Raw genomic sequence first — 15,461 nt, 5'->3', positions numbered from 1 at the left:
TGTGCAGAGCACTATACTACATGCTTGGGAGAGTACAATATAAAAATATAACAGAGACTCTCCTATCCACAAAGAGCTTACAGTCTCTGTACATATCTGTAATTTATTTTATATTAGCATCTTTATCCCCCTTTAGACTGTAAGGTTGTTGTGGGGAGGGAACATGTCTACCATAAGGAATAAGCCCGTCAGGTGCGTTACCCCCTGTTCAGTCTTCGGCCTTACCAATAAAACTTTATTAAAACTTTCAGTAGTCACATGCTGTCTGACTAATTCTTTAGTCGCCCGGCAACCTTGGTCGTGATCCAGAACAACAGTCACCATTATTTGGTGGCCCGTACGGGGACCCGGTAGATGTGACTGCCACCATCCTGGCTGACCACAGCAGAGTCTGAAGCCATCAGAGTGGTGAGTCCTCTTTTGAATTGTTCTTGTCTGCTCTCGCGGAGGCACCCTCTAGTTCCCGGGTACACTAGGGGGGGAACGAGGGGCGACCGGGTCTGTCCGGGAAAAGAATCTCTCGTCAGGAGACGGTCCGATGAAGAGACCTCTAGTCAGGGGACGCCCTGAGGTAGAGGGACCGCAGCTTGGGCCAGTGGGATGCCACACGGCTCTCGGGCATATAAGACATACACAGAACCTGAATTGTTCTTCTTTTCGCGGAGGCACCCTCTAGTTTCCGGGTACACTAGGGGGAAAGGAAGGCTGATCGGGTCGGTCTGGGAAAAGGACCTCTCGTACGGAGGTGGTCTGGGCATTTCAGCACCTGTGGGAAGCCACGCAGCGTTTGGGCATAGCCCGAGAGAGACACAGAACCTTAAAAGAGGAACGTTTTCCACCCATTCAGAGTGGTGAGTCCTCTTTTGAATTGTTCTTGTCTGCTCTCGCGGAAACACCCTCTAGTTCCCGGATACACTAGGGGGGACAGAAGGCCTACCGGATCGGTCATAGCCGGAGAGAGACACAGAACATCAAAAAAGGAACGTTTTTCACCCATTACGGGACAGGTTTTTTCAATCACCTCAAAAGAGGAATGTTTTAATAAGGACAAATTTGGTTTGGCCGATTTAAAATGCCAGTAACTGACTTTTCTTGTGCACTACAAAATGGCCCCAGTATACATTAGAGGATCAGGAGGTCTGGCCCGAATATGGGTCCCTAAATTATAATACCATTCTCCAGTTGGATTTATATTGCAGGCGGTTAGAGAAATGGTCAGAAATCCCCTATGTCCAACTTTTTATGGCTTTATCCCAGAGCCCCGAGGGAAAGAACTGCCGCATGTGTTTTTACTGGGCCCCTCCCGGGGCCCCAGCCCTAATGTTCAATTCCCCATATGTACTGGATAATCCTCTCCTTGGCCGGGGACCCCGGAAGGATGGCTCTCCTCCTCCCTCCGGCTGGGAATCCCATGTGCCTTCGGCAACCCCTTAGCCCCCTGAGGGGATGGGAAACACCACCACTACGGCGCCCAACCCATTTTTATGTCCTCCTCCATACCAGTCCACCTCCTCGTGTGCCCTAAGCCCTTCCAGCACCCGGGAAGGCACACTCTATGCCCCTCCGGAGAGAGAGGAAACGATACTCCCCTTGAGTAAGGTCGCACGGGAAAGGGGACAGATAGTGCGGGTACAGGCACCCTTCTCTTTGAGCGAATTGGAAATGGCAAAACGGAAATTGAGACAATAGTCTGCGGACCCCGCGCGCTTTCGGGACGAATTCCGGAGACGTTCCAGTACGATCTCTCATGGGAAGATCGTAACCTGTTGCTTTCCTCCTGCCTGACGGTAGAGGAAAAGAGAGTAGTTTAGGATTAAGCTGAAAGGGCAGGGGATGAAGCTGTCGTGAACAGTCATGGGAGGTACCCACTGGGAGCGATAGCTGTGCCTCCCTCCAAACGCCAGTGGAATTATCAGGGAGAGAGTACCGATAGACAGCTCCGGGATGATATGATTACATGCCTACTGGCGGGCATGGAGAAAGGAATTAGGAAGCAAGTTAACTACGTTCGGGTCCGAGCTGTGACCCGGGACTTTACCGAGAACCCCGCCATGTTTAGACTCAGACCGGCGGAGGCGATTTGAACGTACACCCAGCTTGATCCCGACTCGGCAGAGGGAAGTGTCATTCTGAATATGCATTTTATTAATCAATAGGCTAAAGATATCCGCCAAAAATTACAGAAGGAGCAGTTGGGGCCACAAACCCCCATTAATCAGTTGATAGAGGATACCTTTAGAGTTTTTAACAACTGGGAACAGGCAGCCCGGGATGAGAAGGATCGCAGGGCCAAGGTGAAGGGCAGAGAGCAGGCTCCGTTACATGTAGCGGCCCTGATGAAGGGTCGGTCTCACCCTGGAAGGTCGCCTGATGAGGCTACAGTGATTGTCCGTGGCCCAGGGTCCGGGAAGCCTTGTTTTGTGTGCCACTAGTCTGGCCATTGGTCTCGGGAGTGCCCCCAGGGGCGGAGACCTGGTTGCGGCCACCAGGAACCTGGACTGTGCCCCTCTGCCAGGGACATGGGCACTCGAAGCGGGACTGCCCACTTGGATGTGAGTGCCGACCCTGAGGCTGTTGGCACATCTAAGAGCCGGAACTGACGGGGCCCAGGGAACACCCGAGCTCCTGCAGGAACCATCTCCATGGCTGAACCCAGGGTGAGTGTGGAAGTGTCCGGTAAGATCATAAATTTTCTTAGCGATACGGGTGCCACCTACTCTGTTCTTCCCGGTTATTGCGGTACTACCCATCCATCTGGAGTACGGGTGGTGGGGATCGACGGCATCTCAAAATCTTGTCGCCAAACTGACCCCGTACCGTGTTTATACCAGCCCCAGTTCATGATTGCCTAAACGAAATTGATGAGTTACTCCAGCAGACCAGAACCTTTTAAAAACGCAGGTGCTAACTGGTTCACAGATGGGTCCAGTTACATGGACCAGGGAGTCCAATATGCAGGATATGCGGTAGTGAGCCTTCACTAGGTCATCGAGGCACAGCCCCTCCCTCCAGGGACCTCTGCACAGAAAGGAGAACTAGTAGCCCTGTCTCGAGCTATGGAATTGGGAAAGGGGATGCGTCTTAACATATTTACTGACTCCAAATATGGCTTCCATGTCTTACAATTTTATGTGACTATTTGGAAAGAGCGAGGTCTCCTAACTGCCCGAGGCACCCCTATCAAACTTGCAGAGGAAATCCTCCAGCTACTCGCAGCAGTTTGGGAATCCCGGGAGGTGGCTGTAATTCACTGTCGGGAACACCAAAAGGGGAGTACAGAAATAATCAAGGGAAATCGTTTTGCGGACTCAGCTGCTCGACAGGCAGCCCGCACCAAAACCCAGGACACCTCTTGTCCCAGATTCTTCCGATTCTCCCCAGGAGGACGCTTCCTCACAGTACACCTGAAACCGAATCGGCAACCTCCGCCTCCGGCTCCACAGGGAAGAGCACCAACCCACGGTAGAGAAGCCAACTGAGGAACCTGAGGGGGAACCCCGTCTGACAGGCTCTACGAGAAATCACCCCAACCGTGACACCACCGCTATCTCGCCGTCGGGCTCATGGCCGGTTTGCGGTGCACCCACACGACCCCGAACGCATCTAGTTATGAGTTCATCACCCACTGTCAGCATGAAGCCGTTCCAGAAAATGGACCATCGACCCTCAGCAACCCCTTAGGAATAAGAGTCGTATGTCTTTGACGGGGGAATGATGGGGGCCCCCATGCACCATGGAAAGTTTGCAGATATTGTTTGAATGTACGCGGTCCTGTTGCCATATTTGGTATGGGCCTTAGACCCTGCAGCCCACTGGCTGGGTCTGGGAACCAAACCAAATAAGGAGATAGACTCCGCCCAGCTCTGCACCAAATCTGGAATAAATCTGCACCAATCCAGTCCCCGCTGTTTTCAAATCTACCAATCACTGTCATCAGCAACAACAGTATATAAGCTTGTTGCATCGGGCACTCGGGGCCTTTTACCTTAAGAAAATGAGCCCGCCGGGTGCGTTACCCCCTATTCGGTCTTCGGTCTTACCAATAAACCTTTATTAAAACTTTCAGTAGTCACATGCTGTCTGACTAATTCTTTAGTCGCCCGGCAACCTTGGTGGCGATCCAGAACAACCGCCACCACCAAAAGGTCTTCCGTCTGGGCTATTCCCCTGACTTCTTGATCTTCGGAGACCAGCGAGCAGCCACGTAGAGGCTGAGAGCAGCGCGGGCATCCCCTCGGATGGAGCCCTCGGCCTTGGTGGGCTCGGTTGACCTTGCCCACAATGGTGAGCAGCAGCCACCACTGGCATTTTCCCCCAGCCTTTCAATTCTGCTGCTGGTCGAACGTAACCTCCAGCTTCCTCCGGGCCAATTACAGCCCCATTGTCTTCTGCTCTTAGAAGACGTCTCCTCCGGACCCCTGCGGGGCGCGGGGGTGGTGTCAACAAGCTTGGCGACGATAGGTTCGGCTCACCTGCGATCCCGGGAAGTGAAATGCCTAAGGGCATTCACAGTCGAATCTGGTGATGAGAGAGGAGCCAACTGCACACTGCAGAGAGGCAGACCTCTCCCTCCGCGACTGAGAAGCCAGAAGCTGGGTGGTGCCAGTAACTTTCACCGGTTCTCTGCCCTTTTCCTTTTTGTTTTTAGTTTTCACTGATATTTGTTAAAAACTTGCTCTGAGCCAGGCAGTGTACTAGGCACTGAGGTAAATAAAAAGTTGATCATGTACCATGCCAGGCACTATGGGATAGATCCAAGCTAATCAGGTTGTATACAGTCCCCGTCCCACAGGGGGTCACAGTCTCACCCAAGGTCAGACAGCAACAGGCAAGTGGCAGTGCCGGGATTAGAACCCACGTCCTTCTGACTCCCAGGGCCGGGCTCTGTCTAGGCATTTCCAAACCAGCATCACCCTGACAAGCCGGACTGTTCGATTCCCAAAACCCCATCGGAGGAGGGGGCGGGGGGAGAGAGAGACAGCATGGCTCAGTGGAAAGAGCACGAGCTTTGTAGTCAGAGTTCATGGGTTCAAATCCCGGCTCCGCCAATTGTCAGCTGTGTGACTTTGGGCAAGTCACTTAACTTCTTTGGGCCTCTGTTACCTTATCTGGAAAATGGGAAATAAGACTGTGAGCCCCCCGTGGGACAACCCGATCACTTTGTAACCTCCCCAGCACTTAGAATAGTGCTTTGCACATAGTAAGAGCTTAATAAATGTCATCAATATTAGTACTATTTGCCATTCCTCTGTCTCAGTCTCCTCGAGCCTTGACTCATCATTTAGGACTGCTGTGTTGACATTCAGGCAAAACTGCGATTCAAAAATTCACGACCCAGCTTACAGTCTACAGGACTTTATTCGTCCCCACCCTCAGTCCCACAGCACTATTAAAAATATAATATTCTAAGTTATTTCTTTGTATAGATGTCTGTCTCCCCCTCTAGACTGTAGGCTCGTTTTGGGAAGGGAACGTGTCTGCTAATTATTTTGTATGGTCCTCTCTGGAGGGATTAGTGTGGTGTTCCGCACAAGGTAAGCGCTCAATGAATTCCATTGATGGATTGATTGATTACGTGTCTATCCGTAATTTACTTTAATATCCGTCTCTCCCTCTAGACTGTAAGCTCTTTGTGGTCAGGGATCGTGTGTATCAATTCGGTTACATTGCCCTCTCCTAACAGCTTAGTACAGTGTTCTGCACAGTAAATGCTCAATAAATACCCTTGACTGACTGACTCCCTCTCTTGACTATAAGCTCATTATGGGCAGGAAACGTGTTTGCCAACTCTGTTGTATTGTACCTCTCCCAAGCGCCTAGCACAGTGCTCTGCACACTGGAAGCGTTCAATGAACTGTGAGCCGGTTGTTGGGTAGGGTCCGTCTCTATATGGGGCCAGTTTGTACTTCCCAAGCACTTAGTAGTACAGTGCTCTGCACACATAAGCGCTCAATACATACGACTGAATGAATGAATCTCTGTTACATTGCATTCTCCCAAGTATTTAGTACAGTGCTGTGCACACAGTAAATGCTCAAAAGTACGATTTCTTAATTGATTGATTGATACTACCACTTCTACTAGGGCATTTGCTGCTATTACTGTTACTATTACTTGACTGCTTTCCCCTCTTGTATCTTTGTCATATTTTTGTCCCCACTTGGAGAATTATGGTGTCAATCATCCTTGGGAATTCCGTTCTAGTTACATGGAAGACTTTTACCAAGTTCCTAGGCCATTTTGTAATTGATAACTCTCTTCCAATATACCATAAGGTGCTCGTCCCATGGACTCACCGGCAAGACTCCTGATGATTTCTTCACCTCATCATGATCTTTGTCCTTTGTGAGGAATCATTATCACCTACAAATGACTAACATCTCCACGGTGAGGGAATTCCGCCTGCCGGGATTCTCAGAAGTCCTGGAGCTGCAGCTGTTCCACGCAGCCCTGCTCCTCCTGGTTCACCTGACGGCCCTGACGGGGAATCTCCTCATCGTTGCCGTCACCGCCCTCGACCGACGCCTCCACACCCCCATGTACTTCTTCCTCAGGAACCTGTCCGTCCTCGACCTCTGCTACATCTCCGTCACTGTCCCCAAATCCATCCACAACTCTCTGACCCACCGTAGATCCACCTCCCTCCTAGACTGTGCCGCAAAGATCTTCTCCGTGGTCTGGCTTGCCTGCTCAGAGCTGTTGGTCCTCAAGGCCATGTCCTATGACCGCTACGCTGCCATCTGCCTTCCCCTGAGCTACGAGGTCGTCATGAACAGAGCGGCCTGTGAGAAGATGGTTGCCGCCTCGTGGGTTAGTGGGGGCCTGATTGGTGTCTTGCTTTCAGCTCCGACCTTCTCCCTGTCCTTCTGTGGGTCCAACATCGTCCAGCAGTTTTTCTGTGACGTCCCCTCCCTGCTGAAAATCACCTGCTCCGAGGATCACGTCGCTGTCAACGTGAGCGTCGCCGCCGAGGTGACGTTAAACGTCGTCGGGTGACGTTAAACGTCGTCTACTTCATTCTCATCATCATCTCATATGAGCGAATTTTCTGGGCCATACTGAGGACGTCGGCCACCGAAAGCAGAATCATAGCCTTCTCCACCTGCCTGCTCCACCTTGTCGTCGTCACTGTTTTCCTCTCTGCAGGTGCATTTGTCTACATCAAGCCGCCCTCAGACTCCTCCTTCATCGTGTACCTACTGGTGTCCGTGTTCTACGCAGTGATACCCCCTGCTCTGAACCACCTGATCTACAGCCTGAGGAATCGGGACATGAAGGCCGCCATGGGCAGAATCCTAAAAGGGTCACTCACCCAGCCTCCGCTCTGGGTCAAAAAGTATCCTTCCTGTAAATAATATCACACCACCACTTAACCAAGGAACTGCCCTTGGACCTAGCCAGAAACTTAGCTGTCCTACTGGGTTCACAGAAAATGCTGGACGTTGATGAATTGTCAAAGTCTGGGAGGGAGGTTGCTAAGACTGAAGTAAGATGGACAATCCAGTTTTGGGGATGCATCATGGCCTAAAGGAAGGGGAGTCCCTGTAAACTGTAAGCTAATTGTAGGCAGGGAATGTATTTAACAACACTGGTGTACTGAACTTTCCCAAGTGCTTTACAGTAAATCCACTTTGGGGGCGTTTTCTAATCCCTGCTTTGCCATTTGTCTTCTGTGTGACCTTGGGCGAGCCGCTTAACTTCTTCGTGCCTCAGTTACCTCATCTGTAAAATGTGGATTAAGACTGTGAACCCCACAAGGGACAACCCGAATACCTTGTATCTGCCCCAGTGCTTAGAACATGTGCTTGACATATAGCAAGTACTTAAATACCATAATTTGTTTTCAATTTTATTATGACCTAAAGCTTTGGGAATCGCTCTAGACTGTAAGCCCATTGTGGGCAGGGAACGTGTCTACCAACGTTCAATTACATTGAAATTTTCCAGGTGCTTAGTACAGTGCTGGGCCCAGAGTAAGTGCTCAATAAATATGATTGATTGATTGATTGATTGATTGATTGAGACTTGAGTTCTGATGCCAGCTCTGCTACTGGCTTGTTTTCTGACCTAGTGGAAGTGACTTAACAACCCTAGGATCTCTCCTGCTCTTACACTCTGAGCCCCTGTGTGACAGGAACTGTGTCTGAACCGATTCTTTTGTTTCTACTCGAGCAAGTGGAACAATGTAGGCACACAACCTCTTAATGAATACAATAATGATATCATTATTTTAGTAATGTCCACGAAAATATAATGATATGCTATGTAGCATGACTCTGAGGGTGGGAATGAAAGTTGAAAAATGGGAGGTGGTATGGGGGAAGGGAAGAAAGGATGACTGAAGCTTCATCTGTCTTGTCAAATTTGTCCTCTCACTTCAATCAGTCTTTCCTTCCTTCCTTCCATCCTTCCTTCCAACCATTTGTTATCCATCATTCCGTCCATCCTTCCATCCAGAGCACAGTCTTGGGAGTCAGAGGTCGCAGGTTCTAATCCCCGTTCTGCTACTTGTCTGCCATATGACCTGGGGCAAGTCACTTCACTTCTTTGTGTTTCAGTTACCTCATCTGTAAAATGGGGATTGAGACTGTGAGCCGCATGTCGGACAGAGACTGTGTCCAACCTGATTACCTTATATCTACTCCAGCACTTAGCACAGTGCTTGATACATAGTAAGCGATTAACAAAGACCATAATTATTATTATTATTATTATTAATGATATTTATTGACCACATCCTGGGTGCAAGGCATTATAGTAAGCTCTCAGGAGAGTTGAAAAGAGATAAAATTGCATTTTTTCCGGCTCTCTAGGAGATTAGGATTTAATTGGGGAGCTAGACACAGAATAAATTATGTTGAGGAGGAAGGAGAGAAGGGAAAGATGAAAAAGTGTGTGAACCCTTGATTTAAGAGTACAGTTTATATAGTCAGTATAAACACTGCTTCTGTGGATTTGTAATCAGGACGTCAGAAGAAGCAGCGTTGCCTAGTGGGTAGAGCAGGGACCAGAGATTCAAAGGAACATGGGTTATGATCCCGGTTCTACCACATGTATGCTTTGTAACCTTGGGCAGGGTCGCTTAACTTCTCCATGCCTCAGTTCCCTCATCTGTTAAATGGGGATTGAGGTGTGAGCCCCACGGAGGACATGTCCAATCTGGTTAGCTTGTAACTACCTCAGCACTTAGTATAGTGCATGATATATAGTAAGTGCTTTAAAAATGGCAAAAGTAAAAGTTACAGTTGGCTGCTTGACTGACAGATTGAGTGTTGTAGGTTGTGAATTAGGCAAAGGTGAAACCATCCACAGCCTAAAGACTGTCGTTGAAAACAGGAACCGTTAGGATGCTGGAATGCAGCTGCCGCTGTTTCCACGGAAACCCCGAGGGCCAGCACCATCACTGGTGTTGCAGGGGCGTGCCCTTGTCTCCCAGGAGCCTCAGAAACCAGGTGACCAGAGGGTGCTTGGCTTGTCCTGACCCTGAGGTCCCTCGGCAGGGCCTCGAGTTATCCTCTACGGATCCCCCTCGTAGTAGCTCCTGGTTTATCTACAGGGATGGGGGCCGTCTGGTGAACTTCTCAGGGTCCTAGGGGGGAGCCTAGAGGGATCAAGGTCTCCTTTCAGTTCCTTCCTAGCTGACCGAACCCAGGAGTATGAGGGGATAGAGGAGATCAGACCAGCCCTGAGAAGGTCAGCGACCAGCCACATGCTGCCCCGGTAAGAGTGACCAGAGGTGAGTGGGATGGAGAGGTGTGGGGCACGAGGATGAGGATGGAAGAGATGGAGCCAGTCTGGGGCCTATGTTCGGGTTCGGATCAGGGCCGTGGCCCCCATAGGGGCAGGGGTGCTAGCAGGATGGGAAGGGTTTTCCATTTTAGTAATCCCCAACCATCACACGCCTCTCCTCCTTCTTCCTCAAACCTCGCTACCATGTTAACCATCCGCCGGGCTACGGTGCTCCAGCAGTTTCAGCATTGTGGATAATCACTTTGGCTTTCAGTGGACCCCTGAAATCCCTTGAAGAGGCTAAATGACAGGCAGGGCTGAAAGAGTATGACCGGCTTTGGACCGCACTCCAACAGGTCACGGTCAGGGTCAGGACAAACCAAGCACCCTCTGGTCACCTGGTTTCTGAGGTTCCTGGGAGAAAAGGGCATGCCCCGGGCACTCTCAGCAATTCCTCTATGTAAGGATTCTTCCCAAATGTTGGGAGAAGAGAGTGAAAAGGGTTGTAATCCCTGCCCTCCAGAATTTTCCTGCCTACTGGGCTAGGTTGACATATTATAATTTACTATCAATCAGTCTGGAATCATATTTCTTGAGCGCTTATTTTGTTCACTAAGTAGCCTAGGTAGTCCACCATCACGGTGCCCAGCGTGTACAGGCCCTCCATGGCCATGGCGCTTTAGGTACGCATGCCGTTCGGTTTCGGCTGGGGGTGGCGTAGGCGGCCTTGTCGCCCCCGAAATCCTTGTAGTGGTCGCACCCATCGAAGTCCAGGCTGAAGAAGATGTTGTTCTAGATGAAAATCTGCATCTTGGTCTCCTCGCTGGGGTTGATGGCCATCATGTTCCCTTCGATCACCGCCATGGCCCCCCGGGTGGCTGACGCCGTGAGGTCATTGTGTGCCTGGAGGGAACAGCGGCTCCACTCAGGGAGGGAGTCCCCAGGGCGGATGCTATTGGTCAGTCTGTGGGCTTAGGTGCCTAGAGGTTGTGTGAGGGTAGACTGGAGCCAGCTTCCCACCCCCAACCCCCCACCACACAGAACCAGCCCCTAGTCACCCCGTAAATTGAACATGGCTCGTTGCCTCAGCAGCCGCTCAGGCAGGTTCTTCCGGGGCAGGTCTCACGTTATCTGCAGCTCCTCATTCCAATCCCGCGTCTGGTGGGTGGGGGAGCGGAGGTGGGAGGACGAGTGTCGGGGGCCATCACTATGCCGGGTGCGGCCTGCACCCCAACTTGGCCTTTCTGGGTTTTCAGTGGGGCGATGCCACGACTCTGCCAGAGCTCCACGCCAGGGAGATGAGAAGGGCAGACACTGCTCCACCCAGACCCCCACAGCCTCTCAGTCAGGGTTGGGACCGGGCACTGCCCCCTTAAACCTGGAGCCTCAGTGACAGGCCAGAAAGGGTGGACGGGCCTTGGGAATGCCTGGGTGCTGACCCCATGGGGAAGGGGCCGGGGAGGGTAGGCAGGCAGGCACCAGTCCAGAGATGTGCTCCTCGTAGCCTAGCCATACACCGTGTAGGTGTCCTCAGCCCTCACGCAGTCCCTGCATACTCGGCCTGGGGCGCCGTCCAGCTATATACACCTGGAATGGGATGGCGATCTTTTCGAAGGGTTGGCGCTATACCCTGAAGTCAGAATTTGGGGGGAAGGGAACACAGCCATCAGCCCCAGGGCACGAGGATGCTCTTCACCACCCCAGCCCTTCACCGAGCCCAAGGGCTCCCAGCATCCCCCAGACCAGCCCAGCTCATGGGGCTCAGTTTCTCCAGTTGTTCGGGGGCCCCAGCTCCCACCGCCTCCTCACCCGGTGCGGAGAGAACGGACTGAGTCCCGATGCAAAGCCCTTCCCCCTCCTCAGAGCCTAGACCCTGGGCCACGCCCGAACACTTGGAGACCAAACGCTTCAAGCGGGGGCCGCTGCGAGGCCATGGCCGTTTGCGCCCCACACCCAAGGGCAGGATGGGGGAGGCCCCCCGCCGTATCTTTCCTTCGGCAAGGCAGCAAAGGTTTTTTTGGAGGCCGGGCTGATCTGGGTGAGGAGCTCCACCAAGGAGTGGCTGAGGAAACGGGGGCTGGCAGGCTGGGGTTTGAAGCTGTACTCCTTGGACCTGCAGGGGGACATGGTGCATTCACCGCCCCTCCCACCCCCCCGCCCCCATGCCATAAGCCCAGAGTCCGTCCGAGGAGACCCCCACTCACTGGTTTAGGTAGAAGCCGCGGGTGGAGGCGGTGATGTTGAAATGGCGGTCCTCGGCCGTGACCACGTACAGGTAGATAAAGTCTCTGTACACCTTGCGGTTGCCGGGGGGTGGGTTCCAGCCTTTCATGGTGAGTACCTTGAGGCACTGCGGGGCTGGGAAGGAGAGGGGCATGGACATCAGGGGAGGTCGGCCGAGGCTGTTGCCCTTCCCCTTAATTCCCTCCCACCGGGGGTCGTTGCCGTTGCCCCACCGGCGCCGAACCCGATCCCCGAGGCCGCCACACCTTCCAGTAGCTGTTCTGCTGCTTCAGGGTGCACAGCGACCGCTCTTTGTTCCCAGGCAGGATTTGCTCGGGGTCGTTCAGTTGATCTGCTCTAGCTCCCCGAACTTCTCCTTCCGCTTGCCGCTGACTGTGGGGGTGGAGGCCGCCATCAGAGCCATGCCGCCGCCCACCCGGGACCAGAGCAGGCAGGGGAAGCCCTCCATCTCCCACTCCCAGAGGGCCCCGCCGCAGCACCCCCGGCCCGTATAGCCAAGGTCGCCGTCGGTGAAGACGCTCAGGAAGGACAGCGAGTTGTGTTCCAGGCCGTTGAAGGCGTCGGACGAATCCCGGCTCTTTAGCAGGCCCCCGACGTAGCGCATGTGGATCAGGGCTGCGAGGACCGTGTAAGGCTCTCGGGGAGGTGGAGAGCCGGAAGACGGCTGATGGTCGGGGCGGGGGGAGGTTGGGGACACGGCGAAAAGAAAGCCATCCCAGAATCTCTCCCCACTGGCCAGAGATGCAGACCCACGAGGCCCCAAGATGACCGGGGTCCTATGCCCTACTCCCACCCCCGCGGCGTGGAGCCAGGCCGCCCACCCTCTGACCTGGCCCCGGACAGGGTGAGATGAGGGGGAGGGTATGTCATACACCACTCGGAGCGAGGGCCCTTTCTGCAGTCCCTCGATGGTCTTGATCTCAGCGAAATTATCTAGGATATTGCCGTCCAACTACAGGGAGAAGCAGGTGCGGTGGCAGGTGTCTTCGCGGTCCATGAGCACCTGGTGGATCTCCTGCTCCATCTCCTGCGGGGAGACCCGCAGCCAACAGGGCCAGTAATCAGGGTCCGGCCTGGGTGCCCCCTCTACCCGCTCCATCCGGTCCCGGAGCCTCTGACCCCAAGGTCTCTCCTCCTTGGGGACAGAAGGAGGAGGAACATGAGCAGCTTGCCTTTGTCTATAAGGGGAGGGGCTGGGTTGGCCTGGGGCAGGGGGGTCTAGCTAGACCTTGCTCCCGTGCCGCCATCACCCTCAGGTGCTAGGCTTGGTCCTCCCCACTGGAAGTCACTCCACAGGCCCGGACAGGCTGGGTTAACTCGACTGAAGGGCTCTCCTAAGCAGTGGTGTGATGGCTTGGGATCAGCCCAGGGACGCCCCCTTGGCCTGCGGCTGCCGCCCCTGACTCCACATTGGCTCTCCTCTATGCCACGGGCCAGCCGCCCACCTCCTCCAGTCGCCTCTCCACACCTGTAGAGAAAAAGCCTCGGTCCCTGGCATGAAGATCTTGACGGTGAAGCCTGTGCCCTGGATGTCGATAGCCTCCTGCTCCTCGCCAGTCTCCCTGCCCCCCTCCTCCTCCTCGACATGTCCGTTCTCCCGCGGCTCCTCCTCTTTCCCGTTCTCGCTGCCCTCATTAACCAGCGCCAGGGCCGGCAGGAGCTCTGCCCGGTGGTAAAGGGAGAGTAAAGAGGAGGTTAGGAGGCCGTTGAGGCCCAGTGCCCGAGAATGCAGGTGCACCCCCACCCCACGAGATGTTCTGTGAGCCTGCATATTGGGCAGCGCCCCCCCACCCACAAGGAAGCAAGCGTTATGGACGGGAAGGCCCCAGGGCAGCTACTGTTCTGACCCGCTGGAGAGTGGTGTGGTCCTTTGGAAAGTGGGTGGGTCTAGCTGCCAGGAGACCTGGGTCTGAGCCACGGGTCCGCCACTGGTCTACCGCGTGGCTGTGAGCAAGTCATTTAGCCTCTCCGGGCCTCGGTTTCCTCCTTTGTAAAATGCAGGACAGCGAACTGTGAGGCCCTAACCGCCTTCACCCAGTATCACCCGGCCCCTCTGGGTCCTTCGAGCCAGTGTCACCCATAGGCCCTGCTCAGGCTCTGGTCGAGGATGGATGAATACTGCTTTCCCCCTCCCCCCAAGACAACCACCCACAAGGTTTCTCAGAGAGGCCCCCGGCAGTAGTACTAAGCACTTGGAGAGTAATAATAATAGCAGTAGTACTTGTTGAGCTCTTACTATGTCCCAACCACAGTCCTAAGAAGTGGGGTAGTTGCAAGTTAAGCAGGCTGGATACAGTCCTTGTTCCACACGGGGCTCACAGACTTAACCCCTATTTTACAGATGAGGTAACTGAGGCTCAGAGAAGTTAAATGACTTGCCCATGGTCACATAGCAGACATGAGGTGGAGTCGAAATTAGAACCCAGGTCCTTCTGACTCCTGACTCCCAAGCCTGTGCTCTATCCACTTTATAACGCCATAAGAGACACATTCCCTGCCCCTTCTAGGAGGAGGAAAAAAAGAATGGAAAGATGAATATGCAATTATTGTGTGCCATTATACAGATGAGGAAACTGAGGCCCAGAGAAGTGAAGCGACTTGCCCAAGGTTCCATAGCAGCAAAGGGACAGAGCCAAGATTTGAACCAAAGTTCTCTGACTCCCACTAAGCTATGTCTATTGTTCTACAATAGAACAAAGCTGGTAGATATATATGCAGCCCTCAAGGAGCTCACAGTCAGAAAGAGAACTCCTGGGCCCATGCTTTTTGCATTAAATGAGGATATAAATGAGTTGATTCTCGCTTGAGATAGGTGAAGTGGGTTTAGAGGGCTGGGAAACAAATCGGGGAAGCTGGTTGGAGGAGGGGTTGATTTTAGCAGTGCTCAGAATTCGAGAAGACTGTTGTTGAATGACTAAGGGAGGGAGTTCCAGAGTAGGATGGAAATGGGAGAGTCGATTGTGAGTAACAACTAGAGAGTTGCTTTGAGAGCGAGAAGACGAGTTGAGTCAAGCGCTTAGTACCTTGCTCTGCACACAGTAAGCGCTCAAAAATACGATTGAATGAATGAACGATGGAAAGAAGGTGAAGTGGAGTCGTAGGGTAGAGAGTCGTCAAGCCGATTGTGAGGGTTTTTTTGCTTGTGAAAAGACACAACTTGTCATAAGAAGAAGTTTAGAGTAGGAGAAGACGTAGGCTGAGCGATGCATTAGCAAAGGATTAGATGAATGATTAGGTATATTGCGTTTGTGAGTGTACAGGTTTGAATGCAGAAATGTGAGTAAATGGAATCAATTTGATGTATACGTGATGGGGGGGTTGTTGTTCGTTTTATGGTATCGTTATGTGCTTATTATATACCAGGTTGTACTAAACACCGGGGTGGATAAAAGGTAATCGGGTTGGACACAGTCCAGGCCTCATATTGTGCTTTCAATCATAATCCCCAATTTAAAGATGTGGCAATTGAGGCACATAGAAGGCAATCA

At 52.8% G+C, this 15,461-nt stretch overlaps 1 pseudogene; it reads right to left on the bottom strand.

Annotated features, from left to right (window-relative positions):
* Positions 1 to 9,313: 9,313 nt before the first annotated feature.
* Positions 9,314 to 13,744, bottom strand: LOC119921550 (annotated as a pseudogene).
* Between the last annotated feature and the right edge of the window lie 1,717 nt (positions 13,745 to 15,461).

This window comes from Tachyglossus aculeatus, assembly GCF_015852505.1.
Source record: "Tachyglossus aculeatus isolate mTacAcu1 chromosome 12 unlocalized genomic scaffold, mTacAcu1.pri SUPER_6_unloc_3, whole genome shotgun sequence".
Classification (NCBI taxonomy): Eukaryota; Metazoa; Chordata; class Mammalia; order Monotremata; family Tachyglossidae; genus Tachyglossus; species Tachyglossus aculeatus.
Note: the sequence above shows the minus strand (reverse complement) of the source record. Positions and strands in the feature narration are given on the sequence as shown.